The 25,390-nt window shown below is 42.3% G+C and overlaps 1 protein-coding gene and 1 long non-coding RNA gene across 2 annotated transcripts in view; one reads left to right on the forward strand and one right to left on the reverse strand.

Moving 5' to 3' along the window:
• VAV3 (vav guanine nucleotide exchange factor 3) overlaps positions 1-25,390 on the reverse strand; it is a 215,160-nt gene that overhangs the window by 181,264 nt on the left and 8,506 nt on the right. The gene's annotated exons all lie outside the window — the stretch shown is intronic.
• Positions 1,670-25,390, forward strand: part of LOC310710398 — a 32,291-nt gene continuing 8,570 nt past the window's right edge. The window contains exon 1 of the long non-coding RNA XR_014528036.1: positions 1,670-1,882. This is a non-coding gene — a long non-coding RNA (uncharacterized lncRNA). The remainder of the gene's footprint in view (positions 1,883-25,390) is intronic.

The following is a 25,390-nucleotide window of genomic DNA, read 5'->3' on the forward strand; positions in this document are numbered from 1 at the left end:
TTTCCAAAATTCCAACTACCGACTGGATTGGCTCCGCTGGTGCATTTGCACCATGCCAGCCTCACCAATGTCTCACACTTCCCTCTCTCCTTCCTGGTATGCAGCATTGGCTCAGACAGAAGGAGGTCAGGAAGCGATGTAGCGTGCACACACCTCCACACACCCCCACACCACTACCACCACCACCAAATCATTCGCTACTGTCCTTACTCTTTCGTTATGACTGGCCCAATTAAAAGTTCACTCACATCACTTTGGATCCTATCTCTCTTTCGCTGGAACTAAGATGGCAACTATTTCTGTACAGTGGTGCTCCGCAAGACGAATGCCTCGCAAGAAGAAAAACTCGCTAGACGAAAGGGTTTTTTCGGTTTTGCGTTGCTTCACTAGACGAATTTCCCTATGGGCTTGCTTTGCAAGACGAAAATGTCTTGCGCTTTTTTCTTAAAGCCGCTTGAAGAGGCACAGTTGCGACGGACCGTGCTTCGCAAGACGAAAAACATCGCAAGACGAAAAGACTCGCGGAACGAATTATTTTCGTCTTGCGAGGCACCACTGTAGTCTTCTTCTGGCAAGCCTATTCCCTGCCCATATAAATTGTCTTAATGAGCAGCAGGACGTTTTATGGTAATATAACTGCCACCGTGCAAATAAATGGAAACGTTCGGAGTTTATGGTGCGTATTTATTCGCTCAACACTTCCATTTCAGGTGCAGTGACTCTTTCAGCTCTTTCCATCTCAAACTTTCCTCTATGTCAATGGGTGAAGTGCTGAATCTGTGTCAGATTCCCATTTGTAAAGTAAGAGCATAAGCACTTTGTTTTCCCTCCTATAAATACTGGCAGCAGCCTAGAAGAAATTAGGTCAACATGGCCAACATGGTGCCTCCAGATGTTGTTGGACTCCAACTCCCATAAGCCCCTGCCAGCATAGCTAAAGGCCAAGAGTGATGGGAGTAGTAGTGGATGGCATGGTGGAGCTGTGCCACTCATCTGACACCACCCCTCTGGTTATGTCACTGTTGCACTGGGACAGAGCAGGGGAGTGGAAAATTGGTGGTGAGGTTGGATTACAGCAGTGATGCAACCTATCCACTTGGTCCCACAACATTGGCTACCCCAAGTTAGATATTCTAAAACAGCCAATGGGACCAAAGCAGAACGATAAATGCATTACTGTCATTCACCTCAATGGCATTAAATTTAACATTTAGTTGTACCTGTGTGCCCCAGTCTGGAGTTCCATGTAAATTTCAGTAGATACAGGGAGTTCCTGCATGCACAGACTTCCCTTTCAGTTCAAAAGAAGAAGATGCTCAGCATCTGCAAGGGAATGTACATGTAGATGTATTCCCTCCCTTCATAAAACATGTGGGTTGGGAAGCTCTATGCATTCTGTGCTGTCTTCTCACAGATTGCAGGCACACATTACCTAGAGCCATGTATTGTGACAGACTGGGTGCCATAATCCACCCAATTCACCTTCTCGTTAGTTGGAATCTTAAGGAGATAAAGCTTGTGATACCGACTATGGAAACATTTTTTATTCTAATCTCATTGCTAAACCTCTGCCTAGCTTCTTCTTTTTTTTCCACAACAGGAAAATATTGTTCTGAAGCTCAGTTCCGCTAACTAGCAGCTGCTGGACAGTTTGCACTCCTTAAGTTCAGCATTGGGCTGTGTCGCCAAACAGCAGATGAGAAATGAAAGGAATGTATCTATAGATGACAAGAATGGAATCGCCGCTAATTCTGTAGGTGCATTTCCCCCCAGGAAATTCCATTATGTCACCACAGGAATCCAAATAAGTGGGAGATGGGAGAATTTTGATTTACCTTGGTCCTTGAAGAAAAGGCCACCCAGATGATGTAAAAAAAACAAGGTAAGGCAAAAGAAAACAACTCAGAACAGAATCAAGTGCCAACGTGGTCCTATCAGTAAGGCCTTTAGCCATCTGACATTGCCATTTCTACAGAACTAGAGGCAGGGGCATAGGAAGGCAGGGAGGGCGGAACGCCCCATGTGGCCTCCATGTGGGGGGTGACTTTTGGCGCACCGCCTGCCTGTGACTCCCAAGCCTACCCCGAGCCGTAGGGGTAGGGGGGGCTGCGCCGCTTTGCCAGCAGCATTCCCTACTTCCCCCTTCTTTTTGACAGCTTGAGGGAGGCTTGGGAGTTGCGGGCAGGTGGCGCACCGAATGTCCACCATGGGCAGCTCCGCCATGGGTTAGAGGGTGAACGCGCAACTCCAGGCACCCGAGCAGCTATCCTACGCCTGGGAGGGCACCCTCCGTGCCATGCCCCCCTCGGGAGCATGCCCGCCCTGGGCAGTGCGGGCATTTCTGCCATTCACCTCAATGGCATTAAATTTAACATTTAGTTGTACCCGTGTGCCCCAGTCTGAAGTTTCATGTAAACTGCAGTAGATACAGGGAGTTCCTGCATGCACAGACTTCCCTTTCAGTTCAAAAGAAAAAGAAGCTCAGCATCTGCAAGGGAATGTACATGTAGATGTGTTCCCTCCCTTCATAAAACATGTGGGTTTGCTGCTGACTAGAGGGATAATTCCATCTCATGGGGGTGTTTTGATATGCCACCATTATGTAAGCCAGGGGTGAAGAGCCTCAAGCATGAAGGTCAAATGCTGTGCTCCAGGATTCTCTGTAACTCTCCCCAAGACACATACTTCACTGTCCCTGGTTTGCACTCCAAATGCTTTTGCCCGGCTGGAATACGTCCTTGAACGTTGACCATGCTTCTTGCTTGTGTGGATGAATAACAGAGAGGGGCATGTGCATGTTTGCAGAAACTATGCAAAGGTAAAATATGCATTCATTGCTCCACCCACACTTGCCTCTGTCCCCGCCCACCACTGGTATTTGGCCCTCAGAAGCCTCCCCAGAAGGGAATGTGGCTCTCAGGCTGGAAAAAGTTCCCAATCCCTGATGCAAATTCAGTGAAATGGATATTTAATTAAAAAACATTAAATTTATTTCTAAACTGCTTAGAGACTAGTTAAGTGGAATATTTCTATGTAAACCGCTTAGAAACTATGGTAGTTAAGTGGTATGTGAATTGTTCATATAGTAAACAAAATAAAAATGTAAAAATCTGTCCAATTGTTGAGGTTTAGGGAACACCAAACAAACACTTTTGGAAAGCCGAATCTGGCCTGCAAGCCACAGATTTGCCACCCCTGGTGTAATGAGACTGGGTGCAGCACCTTTAGCGAGTATCACATGCCTCTCCCTGTTCTTTGAGATGAGCTGGGGATGCTTTGCTCTGGGTGCCTTTGACTTCTAAGGTAAGATCTATGATTAGCTAGAGCAGAGCTTTTTCAGCAATGGTACTGCAACCTTGGAATAGTGCCCAGAGGCCTGCAAAGCACAATTGCTACTTAGATTTCAATTCCCGGTGAAGACATTTCAGTTCTCCAAATCAGTTTAGATGCTGCTTTTGGAGTGCAGCTTTTGCTATTTATTTCATGATCTATTTTAGAAGAAGCCCTCCAACATTTAAATATGTCTTAATTTGATATTTTCTATTGGAAACTTTTATAATATGATGTATGGTGACTAGGGATTTAACCAATTTGGGGGGAAACAGAACAAAGAATGAGATGTGAATCTGTCTTTTGTCACACATACATGGAATATAATTACAAATAGATAAAAAGAAGTAGTCTGAGCTACATATCTAAGACAGGAAGGGGAGTTTAAAGACTGAGCTGTCAATCAATACATGTAAATATGCAAGGGTATAGACAAATTTGTACACTCTGTATCTGGTATTGAGAGAAAACTGTTACAAACTGATAGCACAAAGATACGTGACTGTTTTACCAGTAAAGTAGTGAAAATATGTTGGATAGGGAAAAAATTAATTTCCTACAATGTTGGTGCACTTGTAAAAAAAGTTCTATGAGTTAATTTGACAGTGGAACCTAAAGTTTGTTTCTTGACATATTTGAAAGGAGCAACTCTAAGGAAGAAGGAAATATTACTGTTTCACACTTGAATAGTTGTTAGATTGCTTTAAAGTAATAGGATCCAGTAAGAACATACTGATGATTACTTTAATGTTTTTCTGCATTGTCATCATATATTAGTGGAAAATTAAAGGCTAAATTCTACAGATTTTTTAGCCTTTCTTATGTACTGCTCTGAGTGTTTTTAAGGGAAAGTCAGTTAGTAAATCTTAAGTATCAGCCCAGAAAACAGTCTGAAGGTACAGGATGTGGTTACCTTGCTGAAGCTAAAGATGCCTGAATTCTGGTTGGTGCCTGGATGAGAGGTACCCAAAATATGCCCTCTTGTGCTCCTGAGATGAAAGGTAAGATGCAAATGCAATCAGTGATACTGTCAGGACAAGACCTTGAGACAGTGGCCTAAGCAGAATGAGTGGGAAAGCCCCTGAAATGCAGCAGGGTTAGCTTACCCCAATTTGAAGTTAAGTGAAATCTACACATTATCATCTAAAGAGGAGACTACAGACCTACGGTTCCCAGAATTCCCTGGGAAGAAGGAGAGCTTGTTAACCAACTCTGAGAGTGGTAGCTCTGTAGATTAAATAGCAGTCTCCTAATGACACACGGCATCCTTAAATACTATTCCCCGAATTCTTTGGGAGAAGCCATGACTGTTAAAGTGGCATAACAGTGCTTTAAATGTAATGTGTGAATGTGGCCCAAGCTGAGGATTCTGTTCAAAATGCATTCAACTCATAAAATAAAATTATACACCTAGATGCCTTTCCTTTTGTATTATAACAAACAACACAAGCAGGAATTTACAGATTAAGGTTATGACGTAATACGTCCAGTAAAACTCCAGCAGAGAAGAGCAACAGGTTCTTTTTTCTAACTTCAACATTGTAAATCCTCCAGCCCCTAAACTGAGTTATTACACTTTTCTGTTCCACAAAGAGTGTTGCTTTGGAAACAGAACTGTTGATCTTAAAAGTTCCTGTTTAAGTGCAGCTCTGGACTAAAACTCTGGGGCTCTTTATATCTCTAAGACTGGTCTGGCTCCTACCAAGCCAGACTGAAACCTTCCATATGTAAAAGGTCCAGCATGGTGCTTATTGTGAAACAGTAGCAGCTCAAGGAGGGGTTTGCTTGAAGTAAAATAGGCTTCTGTTTTAAGTAGTGATCAAGGAGGGAGGGAACACAGAGAAAGGCAGCTACAAGACATTTGCAGAGGCACAGGAGCGGCACATGGCTGCTGAGTATCTAGCATACAAGCATTGGCATCAGCTGCCTATGCTGAATACTGCCTCATACTCAGTGGCAGAAGCCTATTAACCTCCAGGAAACCGCCTGACAAGTCACTGCAGGCTGCATCAAAACGTCTAAGAACTTACTCAATTTTCTGCACTTCCTTTAATTTAACCAACATCATCAAAATCATGTGGTTTTCCAAAGGAAGGATGATGCTACCAAATGCCCAAAGAAACCTATGTGTTTCATGTGCCGTATGTACAATTACCATGGCCTTGTTATTCAGCATAAAATGTACACAATGGAAAACAATAATCAAAACAGATGATTGTTCATTTCCACAAGGAACAGTTTTTCATCATCCGTCATGGATTAAACATTGAAGTACTGTATACAGCATTTCCTTCCAAACCAATGAGCCATGTTAATTTGGAAAACATGTTCAAAAGCTCAAAAGACTGAGGCAGTTATCTAGTTACTTCCTCTGTATTTTCAGAAATGGTTGATAACAATGTAGGGGAAAATGATAATGCACATTTACTGGATACACCGAAATGAACGTTTAAGAAGTAAGCAAAACAAATGTTTCTGCGACTTAGTACATGTTATCACACTGGGCATGACCTGGTTTACAAGATTCAGGGATACCTGGGGAGCAAGTAAATTATAAAATACACCAGACTGACATCAGTAGGAGCAGGTCTGCTCTTCAATGCTTTGCTCACTCTTTCTTATAAAACATCTCCACTTAAGTGTAAGAATCAGGAAAAACCCAATGCCTTGAATTGTGACATGGGAGTAGCACATTCATACCTATGTATGTACACTCCACCCAATTGATTTATCTTCTACAATTGGGTGGCTGATTCACGCTGAGTCCATCTTGCTCAGTATTGTCTTCTCATCACAAGACAATACTGTGGCAGCCAGTGACAGACATACCGTACTTCATTTGCAGGGTCTTGTACAAAACACATTTCCCTTCCATATCCCCTACCCCTTGGTATGTCCTTCTTAAAAGTCACTGGTATAATTGCTGTTTTCATAAATGGTGTCTCAGATAGTTTAACCCTGAAACAGATGAAGTATAGAGGACTTTCCCGGGGTGTGGCCACTATCTCATTCTGACAGCTTCTAGGAGTTACAGGTGAGAGTTGAGTGCAGGGTGGGGATCAAAGGTGGATAAACTATCCCAGAAAGTGTATGATGTGTCTTCCACCAGAAGTACTACCCCGCCCTTAATGGTGTGTCTCAAACCCTCAGTGAGTTAGGGACTGCCCCTGCAGGCAAAGACAGGCTCAGGTGGATTGAGCGGACAAGAACAATAGTGGGTCCAAGGGTCAAGAAGGTGGTTTCTGCATATACTGTAGAGGAAAATGAGGGGCAGATGGGGCTCTTCAACCTGGGAAGGCAGCCCATCTAGGAGAAGGAAGACTGTGTTCCTAAACCTCTGCTGCCATGTGGAGATACCCATTCATTAGAAAGCCTTGTGCCCCAGAGGTCACCTGGTTCTGTTAATGCAGCACAAACAATGCAGGAGGCAGCAGTTATGGGTTACCAGTCTCTGCAGGTACAGAAGGTGCTGTGATTCTCCAGCAGTTTAACTTCACCGCTGAACGCACACGCCATTGTCTCTCAAGACAGGCAGATGCCAACAGTAATTGGCTGCACTCAAGAAAGGGCTGAACATACCTCCTGCCCCTGTGGACCATGTTGTTTGTGGGGAGCAAATGCTCTCCCCCACCAGCTTTGCTAATTACAGTTGATTCACTAAGGAATTTCTTGGGAACCATTGATAATCGAGGGCCAAACTAGATGTGATGCTAGTTGCATGAATGCATGAGTTCTCCATTCAGCAGCTATTAACAAAGTTAGTAAGAGGATGCTTGTCTTCTGGACTAAAAGCTAACCTTTTCTATCTCAGATCTTACTGTCAACTTGGCATCTCCAGACATTCTCTTAGTTTCTGGCAGACCCAGAAAGAAGGATGCTTTCCATGTTAAGTCAAGGTCTTATTTAGTCCCTTAAAAATATTTATGTGGTCATTTAATGATGCAGAAGAGGAAAACAGAAATACTAACAAGATGTTCACTTTCTCTCTTTTTCTGATCTAATATGGAAAATCATGGTAGTGTGTGGGGTTTGATGTTTGTATTCCAAACACCACATGGCTCCCGGCTTTGGCTTTTAGTGGTGAAGAAGATGAGGTAACCCATAACATTAACAACCATTCAGGAAAGGCTAGTTTGTCTTACATCATTTCATCTAGACAGATATTCTAAATATAATTCTGAAGCCCTAGCATTTTAAAAGAAATGCCTATTTTTTTTTCATAAATTCAATCCTGACTAAACAAAGTTTAGAAAGGCTGTGTACACACACTCGTTTACTCTGCATCCCGTCCAGGGATGTTTTGATGTGTTTCTCCCCAAACTAGCTTCAATGCAAAATGAGGAGAAAGAACACTTTAAGCCGGTAATTAATACACAGCTATAAAGTCCTCTCTGAGATGTTATACAATGGGGCAGATCCACACTATACACTTAAAGTACAAAATTTCCCTCAAAGGATCCTAGGAACTGTAATTCCCCTCTCACAGAGCTACAATTCCCAGCACTTTTACCAAAGTCCAGTTCCCAGGAGTCTATGCTGGGCTTGTGTGACCACCACATAATTTCTAAAATGTCCTGAACTAACAGAATATCTATCTTAACCAACCTGTGGTAAGCAAACTTAATAAGACTAGCAAATATCATTAAATGCCCCGTGCAAGGACGCTAGGAATCGTAACCGTTCTCCCCTTGCCCTTCTGCTGCCTTAGCCTCTGAAGGAAAATAATTGTTGGCAGAACTGCCCTGAAGAGCAACTCTATGCTCAAGTGACTTGTAATTGCTCCAGCAAACATAATGTTGAGCTCCAATGATTTTCAACATTGCAGGTCAGGCAATATAAAGAAGCCTTCATTGAGTCTTAGTGAGGTTATTTATAGATGTTCACTAGATCTGATGGGAGGAAAGGAAAATGTGCACAGAAATAAATATTATCGTAGTAAATGCTGGCCTGATCCTGTGTGGTTCTGCTGTTAACTGTAAAGTGGGAAACAGTGTTCCACCAAGGCTGCAAGGTTCAGGAAAGGTGCAAGGGAAGCTAAGGAAGAGCAGAGGGTGACTGACTACCACCAGCAAATAGCAGGAAGGAAGCCAAGGGTCTCTACAATGCAAGCCTTCAAAGGGCATGAAAAGCTCACGTTTCAGGTGCCCTTTCCTAAAGGGTCTAAGTAATGATGTTTTTAACACAGCTGATTATAATTTGGTTTATGATAACCTTTATATAATGTTTCTGGCCTTTTTAAAGGTGCTGTTTTCTAACTGTTTTCGAATTGTTTGGTGAGTCTAATGTCTTTTATATTTTGCTTTTGCAAGCTGTCTCCTGAGGACTATAAGCAGCCCTAAAAGACAGCCGTGTGTGTGTGCGCGCGCACATGCGCGCATGTGTACTTATATACATTCACACACATATTGGACACCCATGAACAGATCTGATTTCAAAACTCCAAAACAAACTGAGATAGGAAGGAGTTAGACTGTTCTAAATACTGTGCTCATTAACATTTCAAAGCTAATTCCGTGGAATTTTGAAAGTAGTTAAATGGGTGATTAGTGCTAAAAATTACTCTTTCTTCAAAGCTCTGTGCTTCTCTTATTCTTGCTCTACTTAAATGAAGCAAAGACCTCATTCTGGCAGAGGGAATCCAGTATAGCACTGATATTTATTTAACAGCATCCTTTCCAGAGTTTTTTATAGGCACTATATAGTACTGCACATTTTAAGGACAACAAAAATGTATTCCGCTCCCCCAGAAAGCTGTTTAATTAATATGCTGATTATAGGGAATTCCTTATGGGCAACACACACACCAGCATGCCCTGATCTCTATGTTTATGCACATTGCATTTTTTTCTATAATATTTTTAAATTGTGATCATTGAAGTGCCGTCCATTATTACAGTCAGTTGAGAGCCTATCAGCAATGTGTAACAAAGATTGCCTCTGATTTAAATTTCATAGGGCCTGTTATGTGCTGCAGTCAAGCATGTAATAGATGCCGTATCAAAAATAGCACACCCTCTCTTGGCAACATCATTTGTCAAACCACAATGGACAGGTGGAGACCAATACATGTTTTACACATTAAGCATTTGGGGAACAAGTTGATGACAGCTCCCATCCAACCATGCCCTTGCACACTACATAAGATGACACCTTGGCAGTACCCATTTCGCATGGATGTGGGGGTGGAGGCGAACACGGTGGCAGCATGGCTTCAATGGGTGATGGCTCCTCCTCCTCATGCCACCACCACCAGCAGGGGGCTGCTTCAACCCTCCTTCCCCTCTGTGGCAGGAAGAAGAGGAGCCAGCCACGGAAGCCACACTGCGTTTGGCTCCATGCTCGACCTCCTCCGCCCCCTGATTTTTTGGAACACTAGGGAGCTGCCCCCCTAAAAATATTGGGGGAACTAAGAGTTGGCCATCATGAGTTGGTGCCTCTGGATCAAGATGGATGCTCAACAAACAGGTCTGGAAATGCCCCTTGACTCTTAAGTTGGCTGTTCCACACACACATGGGAATAAGCCCAACAAAGTGAACTTGGATTGATTTAAGCAGGCCTCTCTTTTTTAAAGCCAGAACTCACAAGAACTCAGTTCCCGCACCTCTCAGGTGGGCCTCATTGCCATTATAAGAGAACAAGGGGAGTTCCAGCACCTCTTTTTCTAGAAAAATATCACTGGATTTAAGCATAAATCACTGTCCTTAGCAGAAAGTTATGCCAGTCTATAAAATATCACATGAAAAGCATCAACACTTGTTACTATCCCCTAGAAAGACCTCTTTAGGCTAGGGAAGGATCCAGAAGCATCTTGTTTATACACGTGTCTTTTTCAGGGCTATATATCTTAATTATGACTGCAATCTGGGGCTCATTTACTCACAATATTTTACCGTATATTTTAGTACATGGGTGATATGAAAAAGTAGCCCTGTGTCACCAAGTGCTCTAATTGCAAACGGGACATCATAGAAGCCCAGAATCAAACAATGACCACAACTTTTGTCCATTAGCTATTGCTCATGGCCAGTTTGAATTGAATCCAGCTACATGAACAAGAATTTAAAAGCACACTACACTTTTCTTCCAGTTCAACTTATCAATTTTTGAACCATTTGGGGGCCCAACCTGCCCTTAACAAACATAGTTAAGAATTAGTAAGGACATTTTTATTTACCACATAATTTATTACATTATATTTGAATAAAATCTACATTAAACACCAGGTCTCAAAAAGTGATGAAAGGGTGCAATGTTACAGGAATGCTAAAGAAAGGTGAGACCTCTAGAACAAATGAAAAAGTAAGATTGATAATGTACATTCATTTAACGGCAACTATAAAAATTCTACTGCAGGAATAAGGCCCTTCATAGAGCTACAGAAACCATTTCAACAGCTCTCTTTCCAAAGAGGTAATTTATGCTTAATATGGGATACCTTGCTATATATGTGCACATATATATGGGTTAAATTACTGCACCTGTCAAGGCCTCTGTGTAGCATAGCTCCATCTAATTATGTTGTAAAACCTGTTCATTACATGGAAATTGTCTTTTCAGTGGGTGGTTTTTTGTTTCGTTCAGTCATGGTCTATAATGCTAAATATACGTTAAAACTGACAGAGGGGAAAGTGCTTAGCCTGTGTGCTGGAGGAATTGGGGGGTGGCAGAAAATTTTCTTTGCCCTAAAGGGAGCATGGGGCACTGAACACATTACTGTTTGATTTTATCTATTAAGTCAGGATGAAGCTCAAGGTCATTTTTCTTTTTATATGAATGGGCCATTGCACAGTAGCAAGCGAAAGCACATACAGCTTTCAGAGGAGCGGTGTGTGTGTGTGTGTGTGTGTGTGTTTAGGGATGGGAGAGAAATTTGGATTGCATTTTAATGTGAAACTCAACTACAGTGGTACCTCAGGTTAAGAACTTAATTCGTTCTGGAGGTCCGTTCTTAACCTGAAACTGTTCTTAACCTGAGGTACCGCTTTAGCTAATGGGGCCTCCCGCTGCCGCCATGCGATTTCTGTTCTCATCCTGAAGGTGAAGTTCTTAACCCAAGGTACTATTTCTGGGTTAGTGGAGTCTGTAACCTGAAGCATCTGTAACCTGAAGCGTCTGTAACCCGAGGTACTACTGTAGTTCACACTTCCTGAAACATGCAAACCGAAATAAAGCTGTTCCTGGAAATTCACACTTCTACAAATTTTGTGATGCGATTCTCCAACCCAAAAATGTGTACAAAAATGCATGTATTGGGAGAAAGTGTATGGGGTGTTGGGGGAGGGATGGCACCTCTGGTCACACCCCAGGAACAACTTCAACTGGACAGCTAAGACGCGTGAGGGAAGCTGATGGGTCTTAAACCCTCAGGGCATTAGGGACTTCTCCTGCATGTAAAGACAAAGTGTACTGAGCAGGCGATACCAACAGTGGGTCCAACGGTCATGAAGGTGGTTTCTGCTTGTGCTCTAGAGGGAAGTGAAGGGCAGGTGGGGCTTGTTAGCCTGGGAAAGTAGCCCATCTAGGAAAAGGAAAAACTCTGCAGTGGAGGGTGTTTTCCTGTGACCAGTGTTAAAATAAGATTCACTTGCCAACCCACACAATTTCTGTAAGTGGACTGGGAAGTGGGTGCCATTTTGTCCTTCACCTCAAGCAGCAAAATGTCTTGGGCTAGCTGTGGCTGTTCCAAGAGGGATGGGACGCTTGGAGAGGCTTTCTATCAGATGAAAGGCCACAGCTTTTTTCAAACACAACCAATTATCGTTCTCTCTCTCAGCTTTCTAATGGTCCCTTCCATGGCGAATGCTGATGATGCGTTTCAAGGGTATGCTGTCACAGAGGCGCAAAATTTACGGAGACAATAGTTTGTCTTTATGGAGACAATAGTTCTGTGCATTCAGTAAGCATGGAGGGGCAGGGCTACAATTGTGGCAGCATACACCCAACATTCACATATTGGTCATACTGTCTGCATAAGGATTAAGCATGGACTCCCAACTTGCCTATCCATCACCAGTAAAAATGCAGCGTGCAGATCACACAATAGGTTCCGATGTGCATTGGGGGTCTACACACCTAGACCTTTATGCAACTATTATAATTAATGGATGTTCCTGGGGTTGCAGATGTAGTGGGGCCTGCTTCTACAGTAATTGTTTCCCTTCACCCACAATTTAATTTAATGTCTGCACAGGACTATACCATTAAGCACATTTGGAAAAATCTGTGATTGTTCACCATGCTAGCTGTGCATTAATTTTAATATATGATTAACACATACTCCAGTGAGCACTCTCTTGACCACTGCTAAATGTTTGAATGTCAAATTACTTATTTGAAAATATGCAGGTCAGCAGCTCCTCACTTGAGAAATTAAATAAACTAGTATTCATTCGTTGCATTTGTGAAGCGTTTTTCTTAGGCCATTTAAGTAAAACAAAATTGCATGCCATTCTTCTCTATGGACATCTGTAGACATTTCTGAGGGAAAGGAGAAACAAACAAGACAGCTCCGGGCAATGCAATGCTATATCCATCGGAAGCATTGTGTTTTTTTCTCAATTTTCCTTCCTTAGCAGCTGGCCTGAAGGAACTAAACTTAGCAGGACTGAGGTGTGGGAAACCAGATAGCACATTCTAGGGCCTGAGAGGAAATGCAAGGCTCAATGTGTTTGAGGTTAAGATTAATGCTTGACTTCCTCCGGGGCTATTTTAAACAGTGGTAAAGGATGGCTTGCTTTCTTATAACAAAATGACAGATGATCAAAAGGTTGACTATGATCTGTATGTCAGGCATCCGTGCCCCTGTTGTAGCCCTTTACTTGACAGGGGCATTTGAACACAGTGGCTTCTACTTCCTTTCCTCTTTGTTTACCCAAAACATGCCGGTAACTGGGAAAAGCAATGTATCAGCTGGGGAAGGACCAGCGGACTTTGCATGTGTCCGCAAAGCGGAGAGCAGCTGGCTTAGTTTTGAACAAAGTGTGAAATTGTAGGGACTGGGAATACTGCTGTCTCAGTACTGAAAATTAATGTGGTGATGTATTCTGGACTGACACTCTGGGATGCTAAATAGCTGAAGCCCAACCTCCCAAACTGATTGGTGCAGCTGCTGCTAAGGTGGAACTACTTTGTCTCCAAGCCACCCAGCTTCTCTTCCTCCTCTAGAAGCACAAATGAGTCCCTCAGCACATTCGAGAAACTCCTAAGATTCTTCAGTTGTGGATCATGGGACAAATTCACCAAAGCGCAAAGCAGTGCTTTTTTTCAGCCAGTACTCAAGGGTACACAATACTGGGGCTTATCAAACAACTGCTTATCACTCCAGTGTGCTGTTCCCTGAGTGAAATATTATTTTCACTGTGACTAGCATAACCAGTGTCTATAACATGGATTTATAACACACTCCCAACATTATAATTACATTTTTTTTTCATGTGGGTTATTACAACACAGTTGTTTCCCCACACAAATTGTAATAGGCCTCAGTTGCAATCTGGCCCTTATTACTCTGATTCACATAACTGTTAATGACATTCAATTATTAATACTCTCTCTTAACTAGCAATCTGGTGACTGGTTTCCTAACAACCCTTAGTCATTTCTCTCCCGTGTGAAACAGCAACACAAGGCTTATTGAACAGGTCTCATATCACACTGGGGCGCTGGTCCCTCAGGGGAAATCTCTCTATTCTAGCTAGCATATTAAGTATGAGGGGCCTGCTTTTTGAAGCTTTGACCTTTCTTCCTTATACGGCATCTGCACTTAAATGTAAGATTTAGGGAAAATCCAAATACCTCAGATTGTGACACGGGAGTTATGCATACATACCTAGGCACGTATACCCCTACCTATACGGTTATCTTCTACAACTGAGACACAGGTGGCTGCTTTACGCTGAGTCAGACCATTAGTCCATCTTGCTCACTATTGTCTACTCACTAGACAATACTGTGGGCAGCCAGTGACAAGCATCCTTCGTTTTGCAGGTTCTTGTACAAAATGCTTTCCCCGCTCCCCTTCCAATTTAGTTTGATGATTCACCAGGATCCAATTCCATACCTCTTGATCAGAGGCAAAACATTATTATGAGAAGGCATTTACAGTGGTACCTTGGGTTACATATGCTTCAGGTTACATACGCTTCAGGTTACAGACTCCGATAACCTAGAAATAGTGCTTCAGGTTAAGAACTTTGCTTCAGGTTGAGTACAGAAATCATGCTCCGGCAGCGGCAGCGGGAGGCCTCATTAGCTAAAGTGGTGCTTCAGGTTAAGAACAGTTTCAGGTTAAGTACAGACCTCCGGAACAAATTAAGTACTTATCCCAAGGTACCACTGTAATTAAATATGACGTACACATCTCCAGAATGTATATAAATTATAGATGCATACTTATGGCAAATATTAATAGGCATGACAATCTTGGATTGGTAGGCAGTGAGTCAACTTCAGACTGGGTGCATTTCTGTTGGGGGGGTGGATTAATGTACAACTGCACCGTATGACAAAATGATCATATGTGAAAATTTCTGAGTTTGATGCTTCCCTACAGAGCTTGTACACTCTCCTGTCACTGCTGGCAGCAGCTCTGGGGTCCAGGCAGGGGTCTATCCCCACCACATCTGGCATGACTTTCATGTGCCCACATAGGACAGACACCTAAGAGTTGACACGTGTACACCTGTTCATGCACCTTGTTCAACATGCACCAACCCAAGCCTTGCTCCACTGCAAATTATACACCCCAATGTGTAAACTGCCCCTTAATTAATTGATGGACTTCCTTGCCCCAGGTGTTGCGAATGTGAGAGTCAGTGGTACAGATAGCACTAAGAACAGAGAGACCTATCTTCTGCATGAATTTGGTCGACCAATGACTATTAGTCATGAGACGTGGGACTTAACAGTGTATTCCCATCTGCTAAGTGGAGTGTTCCTATCCAGTACTCCTGAGAAGGAGCTTTGTTCAGTAGTCTTGTTCAGGCCTCTCGGGGAGAGGAAAGTTTCAGGAGTAAGAAAAGAATAAAGAACGTGATTTTCCTCCCCTTCCGCCATCCCAAGGCCTCTGCTGGCTGGGCTATAAAACAGTAGGAGGCTGCCAAATGCAAATATGAGTTTTTACAGCTAAATAGGGGAGGAGGGCCCACACTTCTGGAGAAAGAGAAAAAGTTGGGGGGGGGACAGGACACTGCTCTTAAAACAGGACAGATATAATCTCACTCCTTCTCTAAGACACATCATACAATCTGTCAGCGTGAAAAAGTGAGTTTCCTCTTTTCCCTCCATCCCCCGTTTTCCTTCTTTGGATTGGTTTTGTCTTGTTTTCAGCTAAAATTCTCTGCTCAAACCATTCTCATCAAAAGATTTAATTTACAGACTTGCATAGCCTGCCTGCTTTCTGTCAGCAAGGTGTGCTGACTGAGGCTGATTGCAGTTGTAGTCCAAAACATATGGAAGGCAACAGACTGGCAAAGTTAGTCAGGCAGCTTTGGGGTTTTCTCTTGTTTAAGTCATTTTGATTTATATACTTATATAATCCTGCTTGCCTAGGGAGTTCCCTCAGTACGTCAAAACCAGCACTTTATCTTTGGGCGGCCCTGCTTCACTTCCAAAATCATAGGCACTTCACAACCTGAGTTTGCTATTATTGGGAACAAGTGGGACCTGCAACAAAATGTTGCAATGCTGAGTGCTCCTGCTCAGTGATTCACCCCAAAAGCCAAGCTGCATTTTCAAGATACTATGTTCTACTTCCCCTCCCAATTTCCAGTTTTCTATTTTCTCCCCAAGCAGACACTCAGCATTCTGTGGCCACCAAACCTGCTGTCTTCCTTTGGCATTTTTAGGGTGGGGTTTTGTGTTGTGTATGTTTTGCCCTCTTAGGATTTCATCCTAATTGTTTGTACCCCTGGGAACCTTGGGGTTCTTCTGAGCATGCTCATACTTCCCTCTTGTTTCTCAGTGGCCTCATTTTGGCTGCAGCAACTGAGTTCATTGTTGGAAGGAAAGATGACAACTAAATTGAAAGTGCATGTTCAGAAGTGGTATGCTTTTGATGATCATCGGCAGGGAACAAGGAACAGCAGGAACCAAACATCTCCATCATGCCTTACTTCAGGGTTTGGATAAGTGTATAGCTAACCACTGTTGGAAACAGATGAGACTGAGTCTGGGAGACCTAAGTTTCTTCTGCCAGGTCAGCATCAGGGGCAGACTTTGGCAAAATGGCGCCCAGAGCGAGGACAACATTTGGTGCTCCCTAAATATTTCTTATTTTAATGCTCTCTGCAGTTGACAAAGCATGAGACACTTAATCTCAGGGTTGTGGGTTCAGGCCCCATGTTGGGCACAAGGATTCCTGCACTGCAGGGGGTTGAACTAGCTGATCCTTGTGGTCCTTTCTGACTATACAATTCTATAATTCTATGCCCATGGTGGATAGCCTTACATTCTGCGCATGCTCTCAATTTCACTATATCATAGGTACGGCAACTGAATTGCCCATCTGACCAGGGCATAACTTTGAGTAGACACCCATATAAATATAGGATTGTTGTTGCTGTTGTTGTTTTGTGCCTCCTTGGCTTGGCGCCCTGTGGTGGAACACCTTGCACCACTAGCATTAGCTCCTGGTGGTAGTGCTAGTGCCAAACATCACTCCAAAACACACACATTGAGGATGGCCATGGGGTTCTCTGAGAGTTCTTTCTTTCAAAAGCCCTGAGCTGGGGGCCACATGGCCACTTCCTTTGGCTGCTGGAAGTTCCAGCCTCAAAGTGCCTGGGGCGATATTACAATTCCACCTGCTCCTTCTATGCCAGCAACAAAGTAATCTCAACATGGTGACCCAGTTTTTTCTGGCTGCTTATGCCTCTTACGTATTACAAAAACCTCAGCACCAACTAGGGCCATTGCTGTGTATGACTCAGTAGACGGGAATGATTAATGTAGACTGTTTTCTTGTTTAACTATGTTGCTTTGAAGGCTCCTTTGTGAAGGTAGGTTAGCAGAAGCTGAATTAAATGTAAGGAATCTAGGAAAGGTGACGTGTCATGATACAAGAGGTTTATTAGGTTATTGTGTAAATTCAACCTTTTTTCTTTTCTTTTGGAGGAAATAGAGGATTTTTTTTTTAGGAAATAAAAGTATCAGTCACAGAAATAGGTGGCATTCTTTATGGTACCATTTGAAGTCCATCTTCATCTGGGAAATATTTGGCTTATTTTCTTGTTTTGCCTTCTACAATATTGCACTACAAATATTTGGGGCATTAAGTAGGCCAGACACAATTTAACTAACAGAGCAACTCAAAGCAGACCTTTGCAGCTCCCCAGAACTGGGTTGAAATAACATCACAAATAATTAATGTTACAGAAAAGGTTATATTTTTATTTGGGCTACTATTCCCCCAAGCACAGGCAAAAATATTGAACCAATAAAGTCTATTTTATCTGACCACTCATACGTAAACACTTAAACACCAAGACACTGTTTACTTGCAGATAATAGCTTGCTATTAGACCCAAAGAGTGTGAGAGAGAGGGGAAATTGCTAAATAATTCAAATAACAATTTGTGGAAAATGCAGTATTCCATTAATATTGTAAGTGGAAAAACTCTGAACATTCAGAAGAACATTTATGAGTGGAAACTTGTCAAATTCATTTTTAATAGCCGGCATTTCAGTCTATTTTTTGCAACCAGAAAATATTTAGGCAGATGGCAAACTGTGCTTACTGCTTGTAAGTGGCAATAAATCGACATCCTCTTATCCTGTGCTGCCAACAACTTACCCTCTGTCTTACCCTCTGGTCAATTGTCCTCTTCCACTTGTTAAATGTTTTGGTTACATGTTGGAGATATGAGCCTTTTTCTCCCCCAAAAAACTCAGAAGCAGCCGTTAAGTAACATGGGAATTAATATGTACATTTGTACATTTTGATTTTGTATTGTTAAGGTTATCAGCGACAGGTTATACACCTGTCCTAACTTGATTGTCCTGGCTGCTGGTTTTTACCTATAAAGCCTTAAATGGCTCAGAACTGCAGTATCTCAAGGACAGGCTCCCTCCGTATGGACCTACATGGACCCTGCAATCATCATCCAAGGCCCTAATTGTTTTGTTCATGTTCCTATTATGCATTTTGTGGTTTTTATGTTGTGAACCGCCCTGGAATCTGCAGAGGAATACAAATTTATTAAATACAAATTTAATAAATAAATAATTTCTCCTCCCTCTAGGGTTTTTGTTTGTTTGTTTGCTTAGCTGATAGCTAAAGATACCGTATTTTTCGCTCCATAGGGTGCACAGGACCATAGTTTTTAGGGGGGGGGGGAAATAAAGAAAGGCTTGCGGATAGCTTCCTGAAGCCTGCATTCGCTCCATAGGACGCACACACATTTCCCCTTCATTTTTGGAGGGGAAAAAGTGTGTCCTATAGAGCGAAAAATACGGTACTTTCTCAACAGATACTGGTGGCTGGTGCCTACTGGCTACTGCATATTCCACCTGCCTGGATACAGGGCCAGGGAGAAATAGTCTGACATTTTGAAATGTAGCCAGCAGATGAAGGTTTTGCAGCTAGCTGCTGAGAAGGGACAAGGTGGAGACAGGATATGCTGTTTGCCTTTGAATCTGATGCTACTTAAAAGCCTAGCCCTCGCTAATGGGTCATTGCTTGCTGCCCAAAGTTCAGCTTGTATATTAATTTATAAAGGAAGAGGTAATATAAACATGGCTCCAGTACTCTCCACCCAGGAAAATGGCCTTGTAAAAGGCCAGTATTTCCTACCTCTGTTTGGACATGCAAACAGTATCAACCACAGATTGGTTCAACGTGAGTTTTACCAATTTATAATTACGTCAACTACAGAGCAGCTGCTTTGGGGCATGGGGCAATAAAGGAATACAGTCGGAAATGAATTATAATAATACTTACAGTGTGTTGTTACAGTGTTGGAGAGATGAGGAAAAACTGGTTATTGTTTTCATATTTTTGAGTTAGAATTCTCTGAACCTTTTTTATTACAAAGGTATCTGTATACTGTATAGAAACCTTTTTATTTACTACTACTGCATTTTCATGTGTTACTTTTTATTATTTCTATGTGGCAAATTGAAGACCTTGTTTGGTATAGAAAAGCCAAGATACCAAGATACTATTCAAAACAGTAAGAATTTACCTACCCACTCGCTGATGTAAAATACATTTTATCAATGATGTATTTTTTATGAGGCAGGGATCCAAGTTACAAAAGTTTGTGAAAGTGAGTAGCCTGGGTATGTATTTATATATCTACAGAAATATTTCGCCTCCGTCATGCAAACTTGCCATATTGGTGCTATTTAAGGGAGATAGGGAGTGTCAGTATTTCAGATAACTTCTGATTATGCCTCAGAACACCTATGTTTCCAGATATTATAAGGTACAGCAAACTAATAAATGTTCTTTAGCAATAAACTAGAATTGAACGGAGAAGATTTGTTTGGGGTTTTTTTCTTTTCTTGACTCCTTCAGAAAGCTGGTTTTTGAGCCTTGTAGTGAATCTAGCAGTCATCACTACCTCTGGCCATCTAATGAAACAACATGGTGCCCTTACACCTTGCAGGATAAAGGTATATTAATAATTTGAATTCACTTTTCAATCAGTCCTTTCACTTTTCTGGTATCAATGGCTTCTCTGATTCTAAAACCATAGGGGAGACCCCATTACTGCCACCTTCTGGTTCAATCTGTTCCTCACAGTCACTTCCAAATTTATACCAGGTGATCACATCTTAAGACACTGCTTAAAGCAAAAGCATTTGACAGGAAAACCTCAAGCTGTTATTAAATGCTAGTTTTATCACACCAATACAGAGGAGCAGCCTGCTAAAAAAAAAGATAGCTCTAGCAATATCTCTCTTCTGGCCTCTTTACTAGCGAAACGGAAATCTATAAACTTATTACCTAAGGTTTAGATAAATTAAAATAGCATTTTCTGTTGCACCTTGAAGATTTAGAGTCCTTGCAATAGCATTAATCTGATGCTATTGCCCAACAGAATCTGCATTATCTCTCTATGGACAAGGTTAATATGAACAAATCACATTAAATATACATTTATATAAATAGATACTGTTTCAATTGACACAGCTGGGAATCTTTCAGTTTCCACATTTATTTTCACAAATGAGGATTTATACAAAGGATCAGCAGGTAGCAGATCCAGGGCCCTCTGTGATACACTTTTCCTTGTCGCCAGTGTTATTTTTCTAGAGAAAGAGGTGACAGAAATCACCATGAACGCCTCCCTTGTTTTCTTATAATGGCGATGGAGCCCACCTGAGGGGTGCCGGAACTGAGTTCCAGTGAGTTCTGGCTGAAAAAAGCCCTGCTTGTTGCCAATTCAGATGGATTGGAGCAGCAGGAAATCATCTGATGCTCAGAGTCTGTGTCAATCCTGCAGAAGAAGTCGGGGAAGAGGACGCTAATACTCAGGGTCTCCTGAGACATCTTCTGAGTCCATGTTATAAGGCAGGGCTCTTTGACATTACTTATGAGGGCTCTTTTTAGAGTTGATTGAGGAAGAGCTTCAGCTGAAGGACCTGGACATTATGGCTGCCGTCTGTGAGATGGCTGCAGCCATATTTAGGGAAGCTTTTAATGTTTGATGTATTACAGTATTTTAATTTTTATTTTTTTGGAAGCTGCCCAGAGTAGCTGGGGAAGCCCAGTCAGATGGGCGGGGTATAAATTATTATTATTATTATTATTATTATTATTATTATTATTATTATTATCTGCATGCCTTTTTGGATGACTGCTCAGGGTCATCCAAAATGTGGAAAGAGGGGCAACTACAGCAGTAAGGCTACCAAGCAGCTTCATTTTGGGAGCGCTGCGTTTTACTACCCAAGTAAGTTTTAGAAACAAGTGGTCATGTGTGCTATTCTTCAAGATTATTTGCGGGCCCTTGGGAAACGCCAGTTTAAAATTTGATTAGGAGGTGCTGCAGTTCCTAGAGGCAGAAGGTGCAATATCTTGTGAGCATCTGCTTGACTGCCCAGAGAAAATGAGAAAAGTTCCATTGTGCGCATTATGCCTCCTGGGCTCCATTACCTAATGTACACATTGAGGTCTGATGCAGGAATACAGCGTTCTTGATACACTTTGTATAAATAACCTGCAAGCAACATCTTGAAGGGATAAAGGCTTACAAGATACTTAGAAACACAATTTCCCCTGCGAAAAACAGAAGTTTGTCCTCTCACTCCCACACTAATTTTTTTTTTTGGCAAGCACCTTAATTTCAGATGCTGCCATAAGTTCTGAGTACGGGAGCACTGGAATAATCGGAAAGCACACTTGAGGGTCCCCACGCGGAAAACATTTGGCACAAGTAGTGTGTGGATGTTTTATGCTTGCTGTTTGCAGAACAGAGAAGCTCATCAGATGGCCAGGCAATTAGGGAATCATAGCAAGCACAATTCCCCCACAGCTAAAAGCAAAGCTAAAAGAACAGACATTATTCTAGCTGATTTTTACGACTATGTCAGGGACAACAGCTCCGTCAACCTCGCTTTGTATCATCACAGATTTAGGTATGTGCCTTCCTCCGATTTTCAGCTGCCACCAACTCACCAGGAATGCCTTCAGAACCTCATAGTAGCATGTATAGTAGACTTAGGCATAAGATGGATGCCAGTGCTAGAGACAACTGTCTCTCTCACTGACGGTTTACTCCCACTGACACTAACCTCCAGCCAATCATTCTGCTGTCACCCAGACCAATCAGATTGAATTTACCTGATCCACGCCCCATCTAATAAGATTTTTAAGCAATCATCTCTCTCTCCACTGTCAGAACCTGTCATCTGATCTACCGCTGCACAGGCTTGCAACATTTTTAATAATACACAGCCTCAAACCTTTAAAGTCACAGTCACAGAACACCCCCTCCCTCAAAAAAAAATATATATATAACATGAACATAAACATATATGCAGCGTTCCTCCACAGACTACATGGTGGCTTACTGGTGCATGATCTGTGCTTTTAGAAACTCTTGGATTCAGTATATTGACCAGCATGAGACAGAAGGAACAGTGTTTAATAGTCTTTTATTAACACAATGGCTTCCCACCACAGTTGCAATATTAGGCACCAGGCAAAAACATTCCTCTTCTCCCAGACCTTCAGCTAATTAAACAATCTATGGCTGTTTAAGGGACGTAGGTTAAACCACAGAGTCTAGGACTTGCCGATCAGAAGGTCGGCGGTTCGAATCCCCGTGACGGGGTGAGTTGCCGTTGCTCAGTCCCTGCTCCTGCCAACCTAGCAGTTCGAAAGCACATCAAAGTGCAAGTAGATAAATAGGTACCGCTCTGGCAGGAAGGTAAATGGTGTTTCTGTGTGCTGCTCTGGTTCGCCAGAAGTGGCTTAGTCATGCTGGCCACATGACCCAGAAGCTGTACGCCGGCTCCCTCGGCCAATAAAGGGAGATGAGCACCGCAACCCCAGAGTCGGCCACGACTGGACCTAATGGTCAGGGGTCCCTTTACCTATGGCTGTTTAAACTGTGGGGGGCATTGCTTTTTTTGTTACTAGTTGTGTATTTTTTTGTTTGATATTGTAACGCTTCCTGTGATCCTTGGATGAAGAGTGGTATAGAAATGCATAGTTCTGGCTTTGCAACTAGAATGAAAGATGTGCATACCTGGAAACTGAAGGCTAGCTCAGCTGTCATCTTACCCTGCCTCCCCTGCTCCCTTTTTTGGTATTTAAAGGCAGCACACAGGCATTCACAGGTGAGTGGGGCTGAGAGACTTCAAAGAAGTGTGACTGGCCCAAGGTCACCCAGCAGCTCCACATGCAGCTGCTGGGTGACCTTGGGCCAGTCACACTTCTTTGAAGTCTCTCAGCCCCACTCACCTCACAGAGTGTTTGTTGTGGGGGAGGAAGGGAAAGGAGAATGTTAGCTGCTTTGAGACTCCTTCCGGTAGTGATAAAGCGGGATATCAAATCCGAAATCTTCTTCTTCTTCTTCATATGTTTATCCATTCGGTCATTGCCTAATTCATTTTTAAAATAATTGTTCAAGTACAGAATTGCTCCAGGCAAGGGTTTTTGGTGACATCATGGTTCTAGGAGCCAACCAGAACCAGGCATTTGTTTATTCAATTATTTAAATATATATATATATGTCACTGTTTAGCTAAGAAGTTTCCAGAGTAGTTAGCAGTATTATAATTAAATATGATGTAATAAAAGAAATTCAAACAAGACAGGAAACAACCAGACAAAACAATCACAGCAGAGATGGGGAGGAGGGGAACCTGGTAAACAAGAACAAAATGGTGGAAAGCCGAATCAATCAATTAAAATCATCTAACTGACACGCTAAAATGCTGTACTTTGCCTACTCTATGCATACAGTATTGGAAGCTTAAGTCAATCTGAATTAACTTTGTCCCTATGAACTTAAGGGGACCCACTTGCAACTGAGATAACGCCTGTCTTCAAAATCCTTCAATTGGTTCCATTTCTTGGTCACAATAGTGAGTGACTGAACACACGACAAAAAAGGCAGCGATCATTCTCTCATGCCAACGTGCCTCCCTTGATTCAGTGCTTCCTTTCCTACCTCAGCAACCTGGCATCTGACTCCAGACGCTGTCTTAGTTCCTGGCAGGCCCAAAAAGGATGCTTTCCCTGTAAGTCAAGATCTAATTTAGTCTCTTTGGAGATGTTACATGGCCATTTAATGATGCAGAGGAGGGAAACAGAAATACTAACAAGATATTCATTTCCTCTGTTTTTTTTCTGATCTAATCTAGCCGTCAGGAAATATGGAAAATCATGGTAATGTGTGGGTTTTGCTGTTTGTATTCCAAGCATCACATGCTTCTCAGCTTTGGTTTTTAGCATGGTGCAGATGAGGTAACCCACACAATAACAACCATCGGATACAGCCCTATATTTCTTACCATGCAGATTGATTTGTCTGTTATTGAGCGAACTCAGGATCCATTGACCGTGGTTGGAATGGAACATACAGCCTTTGATATGGATCTTTAATTCCTCTTATGCTCTATATCAAGGGTAGCCTATGAAAATTGCCTCTTGAATATGCTGGGCTTAGGCTGCTAAGGGCTATGTAGATCATTATTTCCACTTTGGAATCAATCCAGAATGCAACAGGGAACCAAGGCAGCCACTGAAATGACGCTTTCCCACCTAGGCTCGTATTAAAAATTTGAGTAAGACTTCATTGGAGAAAAATGTTACAGTAGAAGGAGTCCCAGGACTGCCCATTCTTGTATGGAGAAACATAAATTAAGGAAAAGAAAGGGGCAAACTTGCTGCAACAAAAATGGAGAGAGGAGATAGACCCTAGACATTTAGAGGCACTCTCTGATATCTCCCAAGCTTCATCACTGAAACGGGGGGGGGGGCCTTACATTTTATTTGGGCTAAAATTCAGTGGCAGGAAGGGAGTAACTTCTTGTTTTGTATTTTTAAAAGCTTATTCTCAACAGAGCAAGGGAGAACAACAAAAATAAGCAGGCTTATGTGCTCTGATTCCTTCACTGGATCAGATGTAGATCCAGTTGCTCCACTTGCATGGTGCAAGTTGCATTCCAAGGGAAAGGGATCTAATGTGATCTCCATCCATGTGATAAATATGTCCATCCAGTCTCAGAGATTTGCACGTGCCAGTTCAGAACCGTCTGCAGTATTTTGATGTTTAGTGAACTAGTCAACACATGTGATAAGTATGGCCTCATCAACATGTGAACAGTATATTTGATGGTGGCATCACAAGACTGAACGGACCTAGGAGAAGTTTTCACCAGAACACTTCACAATCTAGTTTTCTCTAAAGATCTGTAATTTCTTAGGTGGTAAAATGTCTGAAGTTTGTCAGGCTCAAGAGAGCTCAAAGGGGCTGAGTTTAGGCCCATTGCAACCCTCTAATCAGTGTTTTCAAATGACTATTTCCTAATAAATTTAAAGTTGTGGGGTTGTTTTAAAGATGGAGATAATCTCCTCGAGATATAAGTATGTTACTTCAGTGG

This window comes from Podarcis liolepis (assembly GCF_965112155.1).
Source record: "Podarcis liolepis genome assembly, chromosome: 6".
Classification (NCBI taxonomy): domain Eukaryota; kingdom Metazoa; phylum Chordata; class Lepidosauria; order Squamata; family Lacertidae; genus Podarcis; species Podarcis liolepis.